This window comes from Taurulus bubalis (assembly GCF_910589615.1).
Source record: "Taurulus bubalis genome assembly, chromosome: 5".
Lineage (NCBI taxonomy): Eukaryota > Metazoa > Chordata > Actinopteri > Perciformes > Cottidae > Taurulus > Taurulus bubalis.
The window spans coordinates 8,005,767-8,011,766 of NC_136593.1; positions in this window are offsets into that span (position 1 = coordinate 8,005,767).

Sequence of the window (6,000 nt, forward strand, 5' to 3'; positions counted from 1 at the left end):
AAGTAGAGGGCTTGTCAATCACATTGAAGTCACCGCCCACGCTTCCTAGTATTTTTGGCATACTGCATTTGATAGACTATGTGTTGGGACATACTAAATATTTTTCTTGCATCCTAAATAGTACTCAATAGTGTGGTAGTATGGGTATTGGAACGCACAGAACGATGGAGGAAGCTCTTGGCAATCGACCTTCATCACATCCCAACCACCGGCTCTCTGCACTAAACCATAAAGAAGTGATCTAAATAGGCTTTTATGTTGACTTTCCACCACTGGACTTAATGCTGAACTCGTAACGTTTCTTTTAGACTGGTAAGTGACATCTAGTGTTGGCTATTGAGCAAACCACAATCGACGACACAAACTGTGCCTGAAAAACATTCCAAATGGCGTTGACGTTTGGTTTTGATGTGGCTGTTTTTTTTCTTGCTGCTGTGGTCTAGTCATGTGAAGATTATGAGTTAGAAGTGTTATTTGGACTATTTTGAATGTTGGAGGAAGGTGGGAGGAGGTGATTGGGTTCAATAAAGGTGTCTGCAGAGTCACACAATATTCACATTCAAAATGTTCACAGCATATATATGATTTTTCACCTTCAATATCTTCTCACGGCAACAAAAGCCAATAACTAATGTTTTCACGGCTGCGTTTTTGCAATTCAAAGCACTGACGTTAAGCTTAGGAAAAGAATGGGTGCTGTGTCCCGCACAACTACAAGTACTATTGTAATTGTCATGGCTGGCTATTTTATCCATTACTACAAAATAATTTAATAAGAAAAATATACAGTATATTTTCAATCAGAATTATAGATAAATTTCTTGTTTGTTTTCCAGAATCCGTCTGGAGCTTTTTCACCAGAACCTTTTTATCTACTTTTTTATCAGCTGTCAGCTTTTTTCCTTTGTGCACTGCATTGTGGGAAAATATCCATCAATGCAAAACCCCAAATAATTAAAGATGCGATGTTGAGAACCGTTAAAAGGCAATCAAAATGCTCCCAATCTCGGATCTTGCACCTCTAACTTTATTCACTTTTTTGTTTCAGGACATATACAGCTTGCACTAAATTCACACAGCATCCTGCATTTCATTTGAGTCGCGTAGCAACCGCAGCAACATAACACTCCTCACAGCCTTTGATCTCCTGCTATTCCTGTTAGCGAGTCTCACTGCTGCTCTTTGTGAAAAAAGCCTCCTCTTTGATTACGGCCTAATAGATAGACATAATCGACACACACACACACACACACACACACTCTCACGCAATCCTTCATGCAACAAACTTCTCCCTGAGCACCCATTGCCTTGCAGCAGCAGCAGTGGGTAAATGGGACTCCTAAGAAAGAGAAGTGTGTTTACAGCCGATACGTAACACAGACTGGACAAGCTGGAGGTGGCTCTGTGGTTGGAGGGCAAAACATAAGCAATGCCGCAGTTTATGTCAGGCGTTAGCATTGTTTACCTCTTCTCTAAATCTGGCACACAGATGGTTGTGTACCAGCAGTCATGCCCCGGGCCGAGCCTTCGCTCAGTTACATAAGCAGTTATTACACTGACGTAGAAAACATGGAGCCTGCTGAAAGGAAGCACATCATCACCTTCAGCTAATGTCCAGCTGGAACTCTCACACGTCATATCTTTTACATTATACATTTCGCTCAATATCTATGGCTTTGATTCAATGCATATCAACTTAACCATACGCAGCTTTGTAGTTGTCAAATGGAAATATTCTAGATCTTTTGTGCATTGTCTTCTACAATATTCAGATGTATTTAATATTGTTGGAAAATTGGCAATCTCCACTTGAATATGAACTAAAGTTTGAAAACGGTTTGGCTTCACAGCAGAGTCTATAATGACTGAATCACAAGCAATAACACTGCTTGCTAAGCGGTTAATGAAGCAGGCTAGAGATCTGAAAGCATTTTACTCTTCTGATGATTTACAGACAAACTCACCAAGAGGCAATAATAGCATGTATGAAGTTATAGATAATGGTTATTTTCATTATTGATTAATCTGCCCATTATTGTCTCAATTGTTTCTTTAGTCTTTCTTTGGGCAGTGGAGAAAAAGAGTCCAAGCTGATGTCTTTTGTCTGAACAATCCAGATATATTTCATATAAAATTGTATAAAACAGAGAAAATGGACTGACTATAACTTGGGTGTTTTTAGCATTTTTGCTTCAATCAATGCTTTAATCAATTAATCCCCTAATTATTTCAGCTCTAATTATATGGTAAAACATTTGAGCTGAGAATGGAATGTATCTGAAAGACTGAATGAATAAATTAATGAATAACCGTCAGAGTTAAAGCTTCACCATTAATGCTGTAAAAATCCACTTTTCTTTGAAATACAGAAGCAATATAACTACCTTTTTTTTAAAGAACTGACTTCTGTAAACTCACTCCCAATGCAGAAATGTAAGTAAATATACAAAAGTTCACGTATTCAAGCAGTTTATTGACCTTGTAATGAAAAAAGGGAAATGTGTTATTGGGAAATGTGTTTACAAAATGTCCAGCTAGCCAAGGGATGTACAATATTTAGAGCAAATCATATTATATTGAGCACTCCATTGCACTAATGTTTGCAAACATACTCCGTCCTCTTAAACTCAGTGAATGGCAGTTCAGTGAAATCCAACACTTGGAAGTGTGCAGACATAAAGCCTCACTCTGTTTGACACCATCTTCAAAGTGTTGTGACGGTTAAGGGAAACTACCATGCTTTTAATGTCTAAATTAGAGTAGATGTTATGAGTGTTAAAGACAAAATAACAACCTCCTGTTGCGTCTGTGATGAACTGCTGCTCTCTGGATCTGAGATACCTCATTTAATGGAGGGGTGAAAGAAACTACTTTCCGGTGATAATTATGACTTCTTCTGCTTTCCTCTCCTGCGAGCGAGAACATCTATTACGTGTACAGGGTGTCCGTCCCTTGTTTTTAAGTGTTTTTCCTGATAACAACAATAAGGAGAAATGCACAAGTGTCCTGGAGGCAGAGATGATGCCGATCTAAAATGCTGTTGGAACGACAGTTCCACAGAAGGGCTGTAATGACGGGATGAGCGGGGAAGCGCGCTACTTAAATCCCTAGATGAATGGATTGAGGGAATGGCCATTTCCATAAAGTGATAGAAGTTGCCCCCAGTGTGTTTTTGTACCCACAAATCCCGAGCAATCCTACAGATAACTTGAAACAGGAAAAAGATTTGCACATTACACAACTGACTGCGAGGGGGGAAATCACACGGCAAGTGACAGGTGAGCATCAGGCAGCCTGTCAGCGACAGCTGTAACTCAACAGGTTGCCTGACAAAATTCTAAACTTCTTAGGGACGAGTGCAAGGCATGTAATCAAATGCACAATTAACACTGCAGCATATGGCTCAGTTGGCAGTCAAGTGCTAAATGTTTTAAGTATGTCAATACGACAGCATTATACAAGGAAGGAAAACACAAAAATATAGTTCTCATCTAAAAGAAATGAAAGAATTGTGTCCAATTTGAAGGTTCCTGCTTGTTATAAGTCATGTCAGTTTATTTATTGAACACAGCTTCAAAACAAACCTGCGGCACAACCACTGTAAAGTGCAGAAAGAGGACAGATGACACATTTATAAAATGCATAGAAAGACTGTTTCACATACATTCCATCTAAAAAACTCAATCTCATTTAAAAAAATACAGGCAGTTTTTTTATTCAAATATAATTATTTTACTGCCAACCATTTTCTAGATCATGCCATGTTTTTAGATCAGTGGTGTCCTGACACTTTATAGGACACAAGTTCATGAAAGCTCTCTTATTCGTCTTATTGACGAGCCATAATAATCGTGAGAGAACTTCTGAGTTGATCAAAAATGTTGATAGACGCTCATCTGAATCGCCTTCAATTATCAGAGTGCGCTCTCGACAAGCTTTACAAGCTGCTGAAAGGGTTTTTTTTTGGGGGGGGGTTTTCGCCTCGTTATCCGTATCTCAGGCAGCATGCATGCTACTCTTATCTTGGTGGAGGTTGGTGAACTGTAGCCTTAGAAGAAAAGTGCAGGGACGACTTTGACGGCTGGGAAAAGTATTTCTGCATGATTTTGGGTCACTGCTCTTTGTAGTCCAGATGGAAACTATGCATGATGATTTGATGTTGGTACATTGTGCATTAATCATTAATGATGGATGAATTTAGCACTTCTATTTTTGTGTTCCATTATCTTTAATATTGAAAAGCACAATAACCAATTTCACCATAGTTAGTTGATTATGTAAATGACCACAAAATGAAAAATGGCTTTCGTATTTTTAATGTTTTTAGTTGAACTTCTGGCTTTGTCAACCCCTCCACCCCAATTGTCAATTTATGTGTCAACAAGGGAAAATAAAGTGTGGCATTTTGGAGTCCAAAAAACATCCATTCAGGCAATATTATGTGGCAAAAATAGTGTGGCATATTCCCGCAGTTGTGTTTTTCAAGCAATCAATTAAAGCTCGCCCCACTGTGCTCCCAGGGACAACAGCAACAGTGTTGGAAGACCCATTAGTCCGCACTATTTAACAATGGCTCCTAGACATCTGGTGAACAAATTGCCATCCATTCAGTCTATTTTTCCGACTGGGGAATTTGTGGTTACAAGTGTGTGTTGCAAAGATAGCGAAAGAGCGAGAGAGGAACAGATTTCCAATTCTGCTGGACAAAAACGTGACTTTCATAGTTACTTCTGGTTCAATAACCCGCCGCAATCAAACTTTTTGTGACTCGCAGACTCCAAGTTGGAGTTATGAAAAGCAGCAGTAAATTTAGTGGGCAGGGGGTGGAGGACGGCGGCCGTGTTCCAGCATTCAACTCCCCGCCGGGCTTGGCGTGGTGTTATTTTGGAAGTGGCGGAGCAGAGGAGGCCGAGTGCTTAAATCCAGAAGCCAACATTAGGCTCAGACCTGTTGGAAAACATCCCCCCGGGTGCGGAGGCAGAGGTCATCTCAGTGGAGCTCGAGTCCTCCGACACACTTGGCTAGTCCCTTTATCTGGTTCTGTCCCTCTCTATCCCTCTATCTCCCTCGCTATTGTGGTTCAGCGTGGTCGGCTCGCTTCTGACTCATCGTGTGTCCTCACAGCATGTTCTGTGCCACTGGACACACGGTACAACGCAGCAGGGATCAGATAGCTGTCCTAATGCATCACCACACGGCACGGGGAGCAGAGGAAGAGTCGGACACTGTAGGTTTAAAAGAGAGCTGCTGGCTTTAAGGGCACACTTTGTTTCGTTTGTTTTTTCCATTCAGTCACATTCTATGCAAATTAAACCCTGAACTGCAGTCGGCGCACTATACATCTCCATCCAAGCATCACAATGAGGGTTGGATGAAAATTCAAAAAGGGAGAAATGAATACATGGCATACTGTACAGTTACATTTATATTCATAAGTCACAATTCAGTAATTTTTTGATATGCAACACACAAATGTTCTCTTTAAACCACTTAAAGAATAAAGTTTCCAGAATGACGTTGATGGAAATAACACATTTGCCATCCAGCATTTATAAACAGTTTATAAATCATTAATACATGGTTTACAACACTGTTATGTAGTCGTATGCATATTGACAGAGTTTAATGTGTTTGTCAACAACTAGAAGTCTTATTGTGAAGCATTTAACAGATCATGGATGATTGACAGCATATCAGAGTTGTTATATAAAATATTGAAATATGTATATAATATGTATATATATATATTAATTCATGAAAACTAATCTATTTATTGAGTATGTATTACTAAGTTCTGTCCATGACAATTGAGCAAAACCGATGATGGTCGCGCAAATAATTTAATAAATGGACCCTGAATTTAGATTTTTTTTGTGGAGGAATCTTCAAGTTCATCATTAATACATGAAAACAGTTATATACATTATTAAAAAAAAATGTAATAACATACTGATTTGTCCATGTGTTTAACATATTATTATTACCACATGTCCTTAAATT